Source organism: Eutrigla gurnardus (assembly GCF_963514095.1).
Source record: "Eutrigla gurnardus genome assembly, chromosome: 3".
In the NCBI taxonomy this organism is placed as follows: Eukaryota; Metazoa; Chordata; class Actinopteri; order Perciformes; family Triglidae; genus Eutrigla; species Eutrigla gurnardus.
Window position 1 is genome coordinate 25,013,225 of NC_139917.1, and position 18,815 is coordinate 25,032,039.

Consider the following 18,815-nt stretch of genomic DNA (forward strand, 5'->3'; position numbering starts at 1 on the left):
GAGGGATCAACCTCTGGGGACAACAGCCAATATTGGAGCTGGAGTTATCCAAGACCAGATTGTTTCAAGTAGCCAGTTTAAATATAAGCTAATAAATAGCCAAATTAAAATGTTTCTCTGAGCTTCTAAGAATGACTTCAACTCAACTTGAACTTTCTCCAAGAAGCATTAAATTAACTTGGGTCTTATACTTGATCAGACAAGTTAATTCACAAAGAAAGTGAACTGCAAGAACACGTTGTGTAATTCTTTGGGCTCTCCTCTGTGTCATTGTTGTTGCGTCTCTTCAAAGAGTCGAAGATATTCCTCATCCGGCTGCAGACGCCTCTGTAAACTCTCTGCGTCTTTCTCTGGAGGTTGTCGTCTCAAATCAAACGGGAGCCGAGCGCTTTGCTCCGCTCTGTACAGATCGCCGTGGCCCTCGCCTGTTTCGCTCGCTGCCCTTTGTTTGGCTCTGCTGCAGATATATAGCGAGAAGCGTCTCAAGGGCAGACGCTTTATTGAGCATCTTCTCATTAGTCCAGAGCTTCAAAAGTTCAACTGATTGATTTCTTAAGCATTTCTTTGATTCCCGTTCCATGCTTTCAAAGACGTTGTTTTTCTTCCTGCTCATGATGTGCAGACACGATTCAGAGGGGAGATGTCGCTGCTCCCCATGATGAAGACAATAATGTCCTGTATGTCCTCTTTCTCACTCTACTCTTTTTGCGTGGGAGGATTAATTTTTTTTCTTTGAGAAACATTTTTTGCCTTTTCTTTTGCTTTCATTTCTTGTGCCTGAATGTGCAAAATGTAACATAATAGAGACACAGCAATACTTGAAAATACTGTTTATTTCAAAAAGAATTTTTGCATCTTTGACAATTACTGTCACGGATGTAGCCTGTGGGTTTGAGCTTGCCATTAGCCACCTATTTCAGCTCTCATTCTCCTGTGATGTTGTAACTAATTCGAAAAAAAGAACTCCAAACTGACAGTCAAGCTTATGATTCTAGTTGTATAACGTATTAAATAACTCTCAGTCAATTTTACAGCGAGTTACGATGTTCAGGGCCGTAGCCCTGAACAACACAATATTGGAAAATAAACATTTCACAAAGAAAATGAAACCTGGGACAGAAGGCAGGACGACTACAAAGCTGAAAACATTTTAACAAGAAGAGAAGAGGAATTCAGAGTTGATGGCGAGCCAAAGTAAGCCAGTTTGAATTCAAAAGACAGGGGGGAAAGAATGGAGGAGGCAGAGAGCTGAGAAACAGTGTCAGAGCCGTCAGAGGAGGACCGCTGGTTCGCTGCCCTCTATTAGTGTCTTCAGCCTCGAAATAATGAAAACGCAAAGATGTGTCCACCCAAGTTTCAATCGCTCAGGTCCTCAGAAGATCAGCAAATGAAAGGGAGGAGATGGATGAGAGGAAGAAGCTATCAGACCAGAGACACAATAACCTGTCCCCCCTTCCTCAAACGCCACAATCTATCCATGCTGGAATGGATTGAAAGTGTCCCACGACATGGGGGCCGGTCTGCGGTCCCCACCAGGCTGATTCTGACCCTTCCTGCTGATCAATACTGCCCCAGCTGACCACTTCTATTCCTAGCCACCCTCCCTGCAGAGTCAGCCTCCTTCCCCCCTGCCCTTCTTTTCCGCTTGCCTTGCTGGGACCGGCCTGGCACAGCGGTGCCCTCTGCCAAGTCTGAGTCATTTATAGAGAGACAGTCAGTGACGAAACATTATACACAATATGGCCCGGGACGGAGTGTGTGTGTGTTAAGGTTTGGGTTTCGTTTGTTGTCACTCTATAATTTAAGATGAGGCACAGTTCACACAACCTGGAGTTATTAACAGATGACCAGCATGAAGCGGACCAGGGACATTTATGATTTATTTACGAAACTCCCAGTATATATTTATATAAAAAAAGAAGCTGAGTGACCCAAAAATGTAATGAGAACAGAGTATAAAAAGAGCTGGTCTGACCCATATCCAGTTTGAATGTGGGGCGAGTGCATTAAAAGACGGAGCTTTTAAACGCACATGAAAGTTAAAGCACGCATTCACTCTCACTCACTGGAACACACACACACACACACACACACGTAAGGTGTAAGGTGATATTAATTCATTTAATTCCCGTGGTCTTCTGTACTTGCTAGACGTGTAGTACTTGTATTCCATGGCTTCATCATTTCCAACCTGAAACAAGAGGAGACAAAGAACAAACAATATTTTGTCAGATAAAAACACATACCAGCCCTCGCTGTGTGTTTGTGTGTGTTTTAAATAATTATAATACAATAACAATATACAGACTTATAGATTATACATTCATAAAAGCATGGAGAGAATAGATGAACAGATACAAGACACTGACCATGTGGTCATTTTTCACATCAGCACACAGGAAGCAGATTAGTGATTATTTTCTTGTATCGACCTCAGAAAGATGACTTCTCATAGCCATTTGACGTTTTCTAGAGGGCTGAACCTGCACACTGCTGCCCTACTGGAGACTGGACTAACCAGACTCTCTGAAAGGGGGATTTCCCAAACCCTCAAGCATTCGCAGAGGACCCTCCTGGCTCACCCTACACCTTGCACAAAGTCGCAAGTATTTAATTAATGGCAAAGCATCCAGATCTGATGGTACATGGTACTGAACACATCGCACCCTGTCATGCCGAAGCTATTTCTGTGCCTTAGCAGAAAAACCTGGACCCTAACAGCAAGGCCCATTAGCAGCCATTATTTTGCCCCCGACTGGAGGCTTCAGACGGCCTCTCCAGTCCAGTTAGTTTGGGCCCTACAGCAACACAACACAAAGCAATTTGAGCAGAATAGCCACCCCGGATTTTTCCAGTGCATTAAAGAGGCAATCAGCATCAGCTAGTAAACTGGAGGAGAGCGACACTGAGCGACAGAGCGGCGGAGTGAAACCAGAACCAGGAATTGCGTGAGAAAGACGGATAAGTAGAAAAAAAAAGGGAGCCAGATGGAGAACGAGATGGCGAGCTATTATCTCGTTACAGGCTGCCACAGTGCCGGTCAAGGTGCTGAATGGGCAATAAAAGGACAGCATAATAGAGTTGTAATGGCAAGAGAGTGGGCATTACATAAGGCTGACTCAGGGCCAGTGTTGGAGGAAAGAAGATGAGGCCCACGCTGTGTCCTCGGCAGCCAGAGGGTGTCCATTTTTTAATATTAGTTATTAGATATGGACACACTATGTCATGATTGGTGGTTATGGTGGTTGTGGTATTATCGGTTCAGCTGGTGGGGTTTTATGCATAGAATTATTTTTATTTTGCTACAAATATCGTTTGTTGAAAATGTTTCGGGTTATTATAACTTGTGCCGTTTTGTCTTGCCTTGTACAACCATGTAAATCAGTAGGTAGATCAATGCATGTCAACCAGGACGCTCCAGGTAGCCCTCTAGTGTCGAGTGTGTGAACTTCCACGCTAACAGAAAAGGTATAGATTCCGCTCTAAATAACAACATAGTAGGGGTCTAAAGATCAACTGGCATGACGTGGTCGTAGATACGGCTGCATCGGTACAACACTCTGCATTCTACTCCAATTTTGAAAGTAACTGATAAAAAAAAAATGCATACATCATCATAAACCGATACAGTCAGAGCTTGTTACGTCTGTGTTCAGAGCGGAGAGGGGGAGGGCGAGTTGTCTGTGTGTACGAGGGGGAAGACAGCAGTGGAGCGCCTAGAGACAGTTGAGCAAGACGAGATTCAATGCAATTACATTCCTGAGAGGTAAAAATTAAAAACAAAAAAAACAAAAGCGAGACCAAAGTTTGAGCAAATGGCTTAGATCTCGACATCATACGCTTGAACCTCCCTCAAAGGTGATTAATACGTAATGAGGTGAATTGCTGTTTGGTTGTACTTTCTAAACACTTCCTGTTTGTGATCGGCATCTGATCTGACAGAATGCCGAAGGTGGAAGAACAAAGACGAAAAGAAAGCCGTCCCTTTCTGCTCTTCCTCTGTGAAGTATAAACCTGACGATGAATGTAGATCACAGAAAAAGGAGGGCTATTTTTAGAGATCTGTACCTTTCCTTCGAGGAACTACATTTCCTGTTTTGCTTTTCAACTCAATTTGTTGTAACAGATGCATTAAAGCTGCTCAGCCAGGCTTGTTGAAAAACATTTATTTTAAATGTGAAGCACAGATAATTCAGTTCAAGAAATGGATGGACCCACTACAATTTTGTTTTCTATCTCACCACTGTAAGAAGAGGTCTTTCTTAAAGGTATAATATGCAACAACATCCAAGACTGATACACAAATAAAGCCTCTCAATCATCACTGTTGACCCACTAGGAAGCCCTTTCCTGTCCTTTCTCATTTTGTTGTGTTCCAGGACTCTTCTGGTCCTCAGCTAAGAGCTTTTGGATCCTACATTTCACCTCCAGCCAGTAAGCAATGTGTAGGCGGTTCAAAGCCCCTTGGCGGACCAAGGCCAACATGTCAGACCTTTGCCTGTATTCATCCAAAATCCGGCACCCTCCCCCCTTCCTTTCTGAGGTAAGGAAGTCTTCATTTGTGCTTAACAACATATCCACTGTGAATCAATCAGAAAATAACATGTTATTCTTCTGAATCACAGCTTTTTTCTTGCTTATGCCGCTCTCTCTTCATTCACTCTCTAGCTCACTCGACCACGCTGCTCTCCCCCCTCTCTCTAAACCTTTAAAACACACCACCAATACCCCCACTTCCCAGAGTAAAGCAAACACACACATGCTTTTTCGACACATATTGACGTTGCATGTGTTGCTATTAAAAGCGTATTATCAATACAAGACAAACGATGAGTTTTGTAACGAAGCTTTGATGGCTTATGACAATTAGAGTTGGGGCGTGTTCCTCTAATAGGCCATTATGCATATTTTCTAATAAGATATAAGACATGATGATGCATGAGGGGCTATTACAGTGATGCAGCTATAATTATAAACAAGGAACATTTTAATTAACATAAGTATTCAAGATTATGTATTTAGAAACACACATATGGTGAATGTTAGTTACTTAGAAGGGCGTTCAGCCATAGAAAATGAATGCTTTGCTGCTTTCTGGAAGGCCGTGTTGAGATTCAGTCAGTAGCTGTCAGGAGTCAGTTTTCTCTACCCTCCCACCATGTGCTCTGTCAAGCTTTATACCATTCTTCAAAAAACAAAACCTTCTTTCTGAAAGGAAAAAGGAAGTTGATGTCTATTGAGTCACAAAACATTGATGTTGGAGCTACAGGTAACCCTTAAAATTAGAATGAAACTCAGAGTAAAAGGTGATTTTAACATACCAATCTGATTGTCCTACCAGAGCTCTGCTTAATGCATACATTTGATTATCTTCAATTTACAGCTTTGGTATGGTTTATTCACTTGTTAAATAAACAGAAATGGAGCAAAGTATGACAAAATGCACATCACCAGAAGAAGAATGAAGCGCAAGTTGAAAAGTTAAATAAAACAGACAGCCAATCCCAATACTTCTAAACTATACATTGAAGTGAAACCGGGAATTACCACGGAATCTTGACTGGAACTTCATCATCAAAATTGGGGACTTTCACTCAGTAAAATATGACTTGTTACAAAATCCGGGGTCCCACAAGGATCTATTCTTGGAACACTTCTGTACTGACAAAACATGTCCAAACAAAATTACATTTACATTTAATCAAGCCTTTTTTAAATTATGTATACTTTCATACTGTGACACTATACTGCATACTCTGCATTTAAATATTAAATAAATGCCAGTGATCAAAATAGTAATCATACAAACTATAGCATTACAAACACGTCCCCATACCTAAATTACAGAAAATGATCTTAACCAATGATTCCTAAAACCACATGATCGTCGAGACTACGAGCAAGGTAGCAGGAGCAGGTTCAGCGCTACAAACCTCAGCTGCTACTGATACCAGCTCTCCTACATACTTGCTGCCGTCGTACATGCAGAACTGCCGTTCGTACATTGCAGAATACCAAATATACTGCTTGGACTCGGAGATTTGTGTCAGTTTCAGACAGTAGACTCGGTGCTCGTTAGCCTGTGGATACTATTCCTGGCTGCTGGTTGACTCACTGCAGTTTGGCTGCTGCAATATACCAAGACAACATAACAGTAGAACTTCCCGGCAGCAATTTATACAGTATGCACTATCCTAAGAATCCACCTTCCTTAGAAACCTGCGCAGGCTACTTGCAGTGTTCAGTTCAATTATGTTCTTTATGGCCTTGCTCCACACCCCATTTCAACATGCCCTTGATTTATAAACCCAGCAGATCTCTCAGGTTTCAAGGTACTAATCTCCTTCATCTTCCCTGAGCTTTCTTCAAAACTGATGAGAGCATTGAGCATCGAACACAGAGCAACTTGCCACAATATTGTTCGAATGCCTGATATGTCTCACCAAGAAGGCAATTTTAACTACTAATTTTATTTGACTTGTGATGCTCTTTATGAAAAATATGAGCTTGTGCTCAGGATTCAAGGATAATTTATTCTCACTATGCAACATGGGCTTGCACAACAAAATGAAGTTGTAGCCCATTTGCTACACAAGAAAAACAAAACAAAAAAGGGTAGTTCAAATTTGCATCATGAGGAATTTGAACAGCAGCAACAAAACAACTCTATTGACAAATAATATGGCAACATCTTGACATTAATAATTCGACATCTGGGGAAAATCATTGACTATGTCTGAGCACCAAGCATCATCAATTATACAGTTTATGGTTCTTATAAAACACTGTTGACTGTTTTTTTGCTTGTGTTCTATTCCCCTTTTTTTGATTTAATGTTGTATTACCTTTTAATGTACTGTACGTAATCAAATACATTTAGCTTAATAAATACATTTCAATTGAAAGAAAAGTCATATTGAAAGAGTGTTCAACCTGTTGAAGAGAGTTTCAGACACTTAGAGGATTACAGCTAACTTTCATGAAGCAGTTCTGGAGGCTTGTGGATGAAGAGAATTTGATGAAAGGGATGACCTTGGACCTTGAGCAACCAGGTGCACAATCATCTTTTCTAACCTGTCTGACCCGTGTGTCTGCTCTGGACAGCCAAGGTCAACTCTTCTTCCAAGGCCCGGCTACAATCCGTCTGTCAGAAAACATGGACACATGACGGAGAGCAAAATAGCTCACAGGGAGCCTGTAAGGATCACTCTACCACTGAAGGCTAATAGAACAAGTTTATATGAACCTTTACCACAAAGCTGTGGCAACATTTCCACTGAAATTTTAGTCTACATCAAATACGCCCATCTACGTCTTAACTGTATAAAATCAGTGATGTCACCCAAAAGGTTTCTGTAGAAAAGTGTTTTTTACTGTTTGGAACCAGAAGAGACCGTATTTAGACTAGAGGGTGGAGCTGGAGAAGATCAAAGCTCAGTGAGGGCAGGTCCTGTTAGCATAGCAAATGCTAAATTAGCAGCTAACCCTAGCTAGACAGTCTGGTTAGGGAGTTGCGTCCGTAATTCACACTGACAAATGTGATATTGATTGGGATTATTACTTGGGATACAATTTTTCACTTGTTAGTAAGGTACCCGGCTTTAAACATGTTTATTTCTGCTGTATATTTGGGTGTTTTTCTATGAGGATCTATGGATACTGACTTGCTTTTGAAGAATCAAGTGGCCATTCAATTTTTTGAATGTTTTTGGCACTTGTGTTTTCAGCCACGGAGGTTGCCACTTGAGTTACTTTCTCTCTGTTACAGGTACAGAGTTTGTTATCCAACCACATGCACACCTCCTCACATAACTGTCCATAGCAGAATAATGGTTGGAGCTACAGTGGGAGACTCAGATGAGAGTCCTTTTTCTTTGGTGTGCTAGAGTATGATGATTAATTCAACAAACGGGAACACTTGAGAGATGCAGACTGGGAATACCTAGCATGAATGATTGTCTGTTTCTATGCATCAGCCCTGCGATTGACTGTCCAGGGTCTACCCCACCTCTCACCTCCCACCTCCCACCGGCAAGGGTGCGGCCAACTCCCTGTGACCCTCTAAAGATATGCAGTTACGAATCAAGAATGAATGTATGTTAGTTTTTTCATTTAATATATGGTTACTTTGTTACAAAGTGGTCCTTTCAAATTACACAACATAATTCAAGCCTCACTAAGCTGCTACTTCCACAAGTAAGATTTAATTTAAAGGGCGACTTTCATTGGTTTTGGTGCCTTATACATCAGATGTCATCTCTTATTTATGCAAATCCCGTCGTGGCGTAAAGCCCTCAGAAAGAGGACAAATGAGAAGAGCAGGGCTTCTGCACATACCTTCCTGTACCAGCTGCATGCAATCATATTCTGATTGAAGTTACTATTCTGAGTACTTCTGCAAAATCTTTATGCTAATTGGGGGAAGTGAGTGCAGTCTTGATTTAGATGCCCCTACCTTACTACTCATTAAGAAATAATGAGAGTGACCTACAGTATAATTTACATGATATGTGCAAATAGGCTTTCATTTAGATTAGCATATTAGTCGGATTCCCTCTCACTGAGCACTCTTAATGTTGATCATGACAAATAAAGCGATTCATTAAATCAAATTAAAGCATAAATCTGCTCTTTGTTTGGTCATAAAATGGGCCTCATTCCTGTTTTGGTCAGAGAGGCAGGAAAACACAAAGTAACACTGTACGACATACTGTACAGGCCTCAACAACAGCTGGCTTCTGGGTTTATTGATGTGCACATTTTACATTTACACATGATGAGAAACACACGCGGCAGTTCTGCAAGCACATGCATACGGAAACATTTGCACACACAAAAAACCCTGCAAGTCAGCACATTTCTAGATGGTAAACAAGCCTGGGAACTGCTTAACCATGCTGGTCAGGCTTCAGGCATTACTAAAACACACACACACACACACACACAAACAAACACACACACACACAGGGCTGTAAACATTAGCAATATTTTCCCATTTCCTCTGCAGGGCAGACGGGAGAGCAGTAGATCTTCAGGGGGGCTGAGCCCTTCACTGGTAATAATCTCCTTTACACTTCATACTGCCAGGGAGATGAATCATGGTGGATGGTGTCACTGTGCGTGAGAGAGGGGAAAGGGGCCCTGATGTGCCATGCGAAGGCTAGCCTTTATGGGTGCGTGTGTGTGCGTGTGTGCGTGTGTGTGTGTGTATGTGTGTGTGTCTGTGTGTGTGTGTGAATATGGATTCAGGGGTGCAGAGAGAGGCCAAGGATCTTATTGAGGTGTTGTCAGCAGACCAGAGCAGAGCTGTTTTCACTGATGCCGATGATGTCGCCTGGAATCATAATGTTTTATGAACAACTAAAAGGTGAAGGAAAATCACTAAAATATAGCATTTTATAGTAATTTGCTTGACAGCTTTAACTCACCTTTTTTGTTTTTTAAGGCTGATAAACATATTTTACCTTTCTAGTAAACGAGATATGGCATGTTCTGCATCTTTTAGTATTTTTAAGACCCTGAAGTTGACTCTGATTTTTCAGATAGAGATGATGCAGATGCACTTAAAAAACGTAAAAGTATTTTGCTGGCTGCTCACATAATCCACTTTTTGTGGTATCTGCCATCCTGTACAATAATTCTATAAATTATCTCTTTGAAATACAACTAAAGTTATTCTCTTTAAGATTCCAAAAAAATGAAATCCTATTATAGTGGGAATTTTTTTTTTCCGTTTTAGCAATAGCCAGTCAATGTATTTGCTTTCTGTAAATTACCTATTCTCTAGATAGCCATTTCTATTGGCAGCGGCAGAGACGGCCATTCCCACTCCTTGACTTGCACAAGAGGTTTACAGAGATTTATAAATCCAAATCCAATATTTTTTATCTCGTCGATAACAGCTTCACTGTGAACTGTTCACTCTGCTGCTCATCCTTAATGCTAATATTAACCCAACATTTCCCAGTGCTGCATTTACAATCACAAAGAGACTGAGGTGATCAAATAACTCATTGTGGACTTTTAGTTTTAAAAACAGAGGTCTCCTGGGTGAAAGTCCTGTGTTGTGTGTTGTTTGACCCATCCCAACCAACCTAAATAGTCTATCACTCACTTTCTACTATACATCATTTTCTCTTGATGGATCTGCATTGAATTGAGTTGAAAACCCGCTTGTGTCTCATACAGACGCTAACGGGTGCATCGCTGCGACTGGCACTGACAAAGTGTCGGCGAACGCTGTTGCTTTAAAGCTCAAAATCAAGATGCATATAAAGCGCTTCATACACAAAGAATTCCTATTTCCATCTCCATGGAACATGCATAATATATGTGCATGTCAGAATATTAAGTAACATCTCGCTTGGATTCACACAGATGGTTAAAGTGCAACCAGGCTCATTTATTACCTGGGGTTTCAACAAAACAAACATGCAAACATGTTATATGAAGATGCATCTCTCTGCCATTTCAGTCTCCGGATTAACCTTCACAAAAATGTGCATAAACATCGAGGTTTGGTGTTTTTACATTTCACCCAACATTCCAATTTTTTTTTTTAAATCCCCCCTTTTTTATGCAACCTTTTAATCATCTTTTCATCTGCATTAGGCTTACGTTCCACATATCCACATTGAACATAATATTGTGGGTTGAGTCATTAATGCATGAGGAACTGTTTGAGAAACTCGGGATTGGACTCATCTTTGAAATAACTACGCATGCAGATTAAAGTCAGGGGACTACTGAGATGTCTACTGTGATGAAATGGAATGTACGAGTATTTCAGAAGCAGTATCAGCTCTCCGACCTACGCTGTGTGACGTCAGCAGTGACCTGACTGATGAGGACATGGCAGGGTGACAGGGACAGAGACACCTGCCATCCGGCCAGTGCCCGGGGGGACGCTCACTACTTCTGGAAACAGGTCGCAAGTCAAGATCAGAGGGTACGTTTTTAAGAACTCGCGCATTCATGGTTCAACATCCTTTTACACGTCACTGAACGTACACAGATGTCAACGTTTTACCATCCAACCATTTATAAAGTACTTACAGTGGCTTTACCTCAACCCCCTTCAACGTTAAAATGCTGCATACACCCAGTCTATATGTTACACTTAGCTCCCACTATCCTATCTAATACAACAGTTCCACAGTAAAAGGCATCAATCAAATCAACACAAAATGAAAGTTCCTCATAGTAGCTTGAAATAGAGGATCTAAATACATTGTTCACAACTGAGTAATAGTAGCGGAAACAGCAGAACGTTGAGTAGCAGAAGTATTGTAGCAGATGCAATAGCAGCAAATGTAGCAATACCAACAGGAGATGTGGTAATATTGCTGTAGATGTAGTACTTGTAATATGCCAAATACTACCAATAAACTGAACTTTATCAGGTTTACTCACTGTTACTGTATATTTAGATATAGCCAGTGTAATTTCACTGAACTTTCCATTTAACAACACCTACAACATTCTGACTGTATTACAAGTGTATCTAGTCAATGTGAAGTCACCCATTGGTTTCTGGACTGCTGCTTTGACGCCTCGAGTTCTGCATTTTGGCCGTTGCCACCTTGTTTTTGCTGTTGCAATCTTGATATGAGAGAGAGGATCTACAAGCGAGTGCTGAATAAGACATTCGTAGCCTGAATGGGACCATTATTTACAACATGAACATCATGCCGTATCGAAGAAGACTTGAAAGTAGCAAATTAAGACCAAAGTCATGTTTACAATGTTTACTGAGGTAATAAATCAAGTGAGAATTAGGTTAATTTTCACAAAGACTTCTATACAATTAGCTTTCTTTTCCCATCCAGGGGAGTCGCCCGCTGGAAATTTAAACAAATACAAGTTTAAGGCACTTGTGCAGGTTTCTGCCTGATCCTTACTAATCAGAAATTCCAAGCAGAAAAATATCAGTGAACAGTATTTTCTTTGCCCCTCGTCTACCTGTCTGTACACCTCTGCTTGGTTTGCTCCAGCACAGCTGCTTCCCTATAGCAACATCGCTTTGATACCCTGTTATCCTGAATTCTGATTGGGTCAGTGTGATACGATCCACTGCCATTTCCGAGTCCCAGAGTGAGAAGGTGATGGAGAGGGTGTAGAGTTAGAAAAACAGAGGGGCTGGATTGATGAGAAAGGGGGAGTTAAGGGACAGGTGAATAGTTAAGAGTGAGGAGTGATGCCAGGCGGGGTGAACAAAAGTGGAGAAAAGAGAGTAAAGAGATGTTGGGAGAAAGGCAGAGGGGTTGGAGAGACAGAAAGAGAAAGAAAGGCTGTTTGAAGCCTGACTTTGAAGCACAAAGGAGCTGAGACTCACACGAAGGGTGAGATAAGGAGGTGAAGAGATGTAGGTCCCTCTGTTAAACCCTGCCCGTGAAGAGAATCGACATAACGAATAGTACAATCTGTGCACCTAACAATCTGCACCGCTGCATTTTCAGCAGCCAAGATTTACCACTGCGTACAGCACGTCATGTGTTGTATTTCTTTCAAGCATTATCACACGGTTTCATTCAAACATTAATGAACGGAGCACTTGTTTGCATGCACAGAGAGAGAAAAAAAATAAGGCATTTGAGTTTGAAGTCAAACCAACTGTTTCATCCCCTCATCTCTGCAACAACTCTCACTCTTGCCTCGCCTGTACAAAAAACGCCATATTACTCTGATGCAAATGAGCTGCAGTATAGGTCTGATGCATGGAATGGGATGCGGTATCTTTGGAGAAACTCGCAGCCGATAAAAGCCCGCCCCACTCATGTCGATCACCTCTGCGCCAACATGCACATTACTGCTTATGAATGGCCTGTGAGACGCTGCATTAGGACGGCGTGCTGCAGCGTGAGAGACCCGAGGCCAAGGGTTCTTTACAGTGAGTGATGTTGTGTGAGCGAGGGGAGGTGTTATGTGCGTAGGAGTTGCTGGTTTTCCCACAGTAATGAGCGAGGAATAAAAACAACATACTCATGAGCACGAGCACATACATGCAGGGAGTGAAATGTGAGAGGGATAACGACACCGGAGCTACCGATGGCTGAGACAAGGGGCTGATGCTGCAGATCAGCATGTGATTATTACAGGGCTTGAACCCGCTGTGAGCTGCATCCATTATTTGCTCAGAGGTTGATATCAGTGATTATGCCCATAAGTGTGAGAAGTGTGGAAGAGGGAGCGCGTACAACGACGTTTGTGGGTGTGTGGATAAATCTGACAGATGGGCAGTTAAGGTAGGTAGCTAGGGGGGAAAAAAAGAGTCCAAGTCTGCCCAATGCACCAATTCAATCGTGTCATTAGGAAATAAATCTTGATTGCACAGTGTAATGGCTGTAAATAATGACACCATTGGCGTTTAGATAAGTTCCCCATCAGCCTCGCTTTCGTTATGCAATTCTGCCACCTGTCAGAGCCGTGCACCGGGAAAATGAAGGCTCCATTTACGGCACAAAACAACATGCAGTGTGCCCTTTGCATTGTTACCAACTCCCATGATAATAGCTCGTCACCTAGCTTTGCACCTATTCTTCCAGCTAGTAAAAACGTCATTGTTGTCAGTCCTTGTATCTGAGCTACTCTCCTTCATAATATATACTGTATACGTCATATAGAATTCTATTATACACCAGTAGGGAGCACGTCCGAAGCACAGACTAGTGATTATAGCACTGAACTTAGAGCAAACCCCCTAATAGACAGAAAGACATGACCAGAAACCCAGAGGAAGAGACAAACAGATCTCTATTCAGAGAGTGATGCTGGGCTCAGTTCACTGTGATGAGGTGTGCTAAAGTGCTCCGGGCAGATGTCTATCTAATGCTCTCCGTAGGATTATTAATATTCATCAGCATAGTCAACTCGATCGCACAAATAAACACTCACACAAACATACGCACGAAGTTTAAACAAATCATCTTCCCGGTTATTATTTCCCAGAGATCTCAGGACAACACGGACGTGAATGAGTTTGTGAGTTTAAAGGAAAAGCTGATTACTTTTCATGGAAGAAAAAAAAACAAAACAGAGCAAATGCGGCTTTGAAGAGTCCCGAGCCACCGTGATGGAACAGGGTGTGAGAATATCTGGAAAGCTGTACACCGGAATAACCAAGCAATTTGAGAGAGGGTGGAAGAGTTTTGCAGTAAAGTGTATCAACAAAAACTCTCGACTTGCCGACAGTGCCTTTGCACTTTAAAGTTCATTACACACCACTCTGTCCTGTAGCTGTGGGTAGAGTAGATTTCCAATAAGGCAAAGTGGGCAACAAACCCCCGGGGAGGTTTGGGATGTGCACTACTGAGGCACATGATGAGGGCCTTAAGGTGGGTCTTACTTGACCACCGGATCTTGAAGAGGAAATCTCATTTTAAGGTCTTCATTATTTAATTTTGTGTAAATATTTTGCATATTGTTGACTTTCTTTTGGTTTAATCAAATTAAGACACAGCAAACCTGGAGACACGTAATGTGAGCATATAGGAATGCTGTACAGAATGTACAAAGTTCCTTTATAAGCTAGACAGTGGCAACTTTCTATATATTCTATTTTGTCCCGCCAGTTTCATAATGAACTGAAACTATTTTTATACTTCTCAACGGGTGAACTGGCTGTCTGACCCATCTCCTTAACCATGCCTAGTGACTTTTTTGTCATCATTCATTCATTCATATCTATACAATCAATCTGTTTATGATTAAACTGTTTACATAATCACAGTGGTGGAATAAGTACTCAGATCATAGTGAAAGTAATAGGTTAACAAGTAATAGTATTTCTTTCAAAATGTACCAAAAGTAGAATTAAGGATATCATAATTATTGATGCATTAATGTGTTGCATAATGTTGGAGCTGGAAAAGTTGGAGCTCATTTTAAGATCTGCAAAGTAGCTTGTTACTTATAGTCAAAATATGCATGCATTGCATTGTCAAATAAATGCGGTGAAGTAAAAAAAGTACAATGTTGGGGAGTTCAATTCAGCAAATGGACTGTACATACGATCACTTCCTGAAAAAATGTATTTAATATTCTGATTATGTGTAGAATTGTCATCTGGCAAAGCTTTGCACGCCGTTCAACGTTATATAACGAAGCGAAGGTGGGAACCTCGTTAATGGTTTAACGCTCCAGTCAGCGGGAAGGCTTCTGAGAGCGCTAATCCCACTCCTGACGAAGCCGAGAATCGCTGCTGACTTAAGCACCTTACAAGTGAGATAGCAGTGGCTCACTGGCAGCGACGATGGAGTTGCTAAGCAGGGGCAGACTTCACATGACAGCCACTCAATAAAACCAAAAGCCCTGGCCCTGTCTGCTAAGACTCTCTTCCCCTCGCCAGAAAATCTAATAACCGATGTTCGCAGCATCTCCCTTGTCCAAGGATGACTCGTCCTTATTACAATAGATCGGCCTCAATTGATTTGTCTTTAGAAGGGGTAAAAAAAAAAGGGCTGCATTGATTTTCTGGTTTACAGCGAGAGCATGTGAGGAGTTGGAGTTGGCACACAAGACACCTGGGTTGCTTGTGTGCACATTAGACGGTGCAACGGTAAGAACGCACTCGTCCGCCGGTCAGAGTGTGCGCTTCGTGCCGGGGCTTCGACTGGAGATAAACAAGGCCATTTGTCTGGTACTGCAGCAGCTCACCTGTCGTTATAACTCAAGCGCCAGGCGGTGTCGGCCCCGGTCATCTATCAATCACACGTGTCAGGATGCCACAACAGAACAAGACGCGGCTGACAGCGGTGGAGATACGGTACAACACCGCAGGGACACATTTTGTCAGTTTTAGTTGGGAAACCGAAAAAGCAAAACACAGAATACAAACTGTGCTTATTTTAACCTTGCAGAAAAGTGCCTTGAAGTGGATGAATGAATGCTTAGCTGCATTCAAATACCCCAATACCCAGTTTTCATATTGCGTCAACGTGAGACTAAACTTCTCGAACACTGCAACAGTAACTACGGTACTACTGTAGAAAACAAGTACCGTCACATTTCAGAATTTCTGCATCGACAAGTGTCAGTTCTGTTGACTGAACAATAAAAGCTAAGATAATCACAACTAGTCACAATCACATAAAATCATCCATTGCACTCCAAAAACACTGGATCCTAGTTTTTTCATGGTGCATCTCAACAGAAACCCATTCTTTCTACAGGCAACATGGGTAAAATTGGTGCACTGCCCCTTTAATTTAACAGAAAACATCCATTAAATGAGTGTTCTAGAAGCTATATATACATTAACTAGAACTGTAAATGTTTCAGTGCTGATTGTGGGGCTGCTGCATACAATCTAATTAAATCCATCCTTTCAGCAACTTTTGGTAAATAAAAAGTGAATCATAACGTTTCCATCAAGTACACCTTCATACGAATACATTCAAGAAGCAGCGACAAGATGACATATCAAACAAAGCTTTCCATTGCTGCTTCACACCGAAGATGGCATTTATGTTTTATTAATGATTTTGTCACTGTTGTGTTGTTTTTGTCAGCTGCTATGGTTATAGACGGGGCTGTCATGCAGCAAGGACCCCTGTTTGGGCTGAATTATTTATTCATACTCTCTGGTAGAGCCGAGGCATGTTACAATGAGTGGCTGCATGGCTTTCACTAGAGAACGTAAGGTAAAGCTCATGATCTTAATTACCTGCTATATTTTGATGTTGTTTGTGTGTATTTACTTATTCATTTGGGAAAATAGGTTAATAAAAACTTGGTCCCGTGTCCTACGTTCCTTCCTGGAGACTACATTTTTCATCTCGCCTTTTGTTTAATTTTACCTTCCTGCCTCTTTTTCCTTTTGCTTTAACCAAACAGTGACAGTAAAGTTGTTGTTGAGAGGTGTAAACACATATAGCAACTTGTTTCTCCGGAGTTTCTGGGGTTTCTACTCAAGTGTAAATAAACACACTCTCTTGAGGATCGTCTGTGTAGCTATTCTTGTATTGGGGAGACAGGAGCAAAAGCTGCATATGGTCTGCAGTCAATTGTGTTGTGCTGTGATATAATAATCCACCTTTCACTTACTTACATACAAACATTTTTCCACTCAATGAAATGTAAGAGAGGTTCATCAGTGTATATATATATATATATATGATATATATATATATATATGATATATAACTCATGAGGAAAAGGTCAAAGAAAGAGAGAAACGGATGATGTGAACACTATTTCTATCTTCTCCATACATCTGTCTACAGCTTCCAGTCAGCTCCAGGCCCTCCTCCTGTTGTAGCGGCGTCTCTAGCCGTGTTTCTATCCAATTCCAAGCACAGTTTAGTTGAACTTTTGAAATGTTGCAAACCATTTGATATGGATTACACGTTTCTACGAACTTGTTTTGAGCGAATGAACTCCGCTCCGGGCTAAGTGAGGCTCTGCCTGTAAACAGAGTAGAAGAAGTTGGAGCAGGAAAAAAAAACAAAAAATGGTAACCAATCGAACCGATGATTTGACTAGTGCACGATAGAGAAATGGAGAGAGGTCATTAGGAGTGTGTTTCAATAAAGTTTCCTTTGTTGTTTCATGCTGCCCAGAGATAAAGACAAGCATTCCCACATTAACACACCAGAAACATACTACGTCAGAACTCCACCTCTTCTGACGAAGGCAGAAACCACCTCAAACGCACTTCTAACGCAATACTTCAAAATGGCCATAAGAAGGTCGGAAAGGAAACAGCGCTTCTGTCCGAACACAGTGCGTGAATCCGCGGTGTGACTCAACCTCTCCGACACAGCTGCCTCGCGATGTGATTTACAGCGAAGGCTGCTGGGAATGACGGCGTCATTACAACGGGGTGTTTATGGGAAACTGCCATTGAGCAGCTTAAGGGACATTAAAGCTTTTCTGAAACACTCCTGACACCTGAGGTTTATCCTGCAGAAGCAATACGTGTCTGGTTAGTCAGTACAAACTGAAATAAATCGGATGATCTCTTATTCTTCAGTGATTTTTGTCATCGGCAAACTGTCTCTCCCTGTCTGTCAAACCTAAATGTTTGCTGCCACTTATTTTCTCCGTCTGCCCCGTCTCCAGACCCCACCCACGTATCCACCCACCCGTATTCCTTCCCATCTCTCATTCCCGCAGCTCAGCGATTGTTCTTGTTATTGCTGAGGAGTGCACAGGGGGGTTTTGGTGTCAGTGCATATGTGTTTGACGACGAGGTGGCGCTGGTGAAAAATGAGGCCGGTGGTGGCAATTTATCAATACTTGAGCGGCGTTCGGGGCAGAGGGAGGCGAGGCCGCGCTAAAACACGACACTGAGGGTTTTTCTGTGTGAGGTCGGGCGTGATGAAATGGATGCGGTTTCTCCTCCGCTGCCTCAGACAGTAAAGGGAGGATAGATGAGGGGAAACAGAGCGGGGAGGGGAGGGGGGACTTTTTCCTCTATCTGCAGGCTTCCACTTCCACATCAAGCATTGGCATTTCTCCCTCAGCTACTCCCTCCGCATCATCCCCATCACCCCTCCTCCTCCTCCCTCTCCTATCCCAGGGAGTCAGTCTTTAAGGGTTTGCTCATGCGACACACACTTTCCCCCCCGTTTTTCTCTTCCCTGTGTAATTTGTATCTCTGTTGGCGTGGAAACAGATGACAGAATGCCGATACAGGGAATGAAACTCTTTCACAGTCCAATGATGCCATGTCAATGCTCCCTCTCGCTCCCACTTTCCCTTTAACTTTCAAACCATCTCTTGATTTATCTCCCTCCTTATTACCTGTGCTCTCAACCCCCTAAATCAGCACGTGCACACACACACACACACACACATGTGCACACACACACTTA

At 42.1% G+C, this 18,815-nt stretch overlaps 1 protein-coding gene across 1 annotated transcript in view; it reads right to left on the reverse strand.

Moving 5' to 3' along the window:
* Window positions 1–826: 826 nt before the first annotated feature.
* LOC311011477 (endonuclease V-like) overlaps window positions 827–18,815 on the reverse strand; it is a 47,009-nt gene continuing 29,020 nt past the window's right edge. Inside the window, exon 9 of the mRNA XM_084006435.1 lies at window positions 827–2,191. The gene's annotated coding sequence lies outside the window, so the exon portion shown is untranslated. The remainder of the gene's footprint in view (window positions 2,192–18,815) is intronic.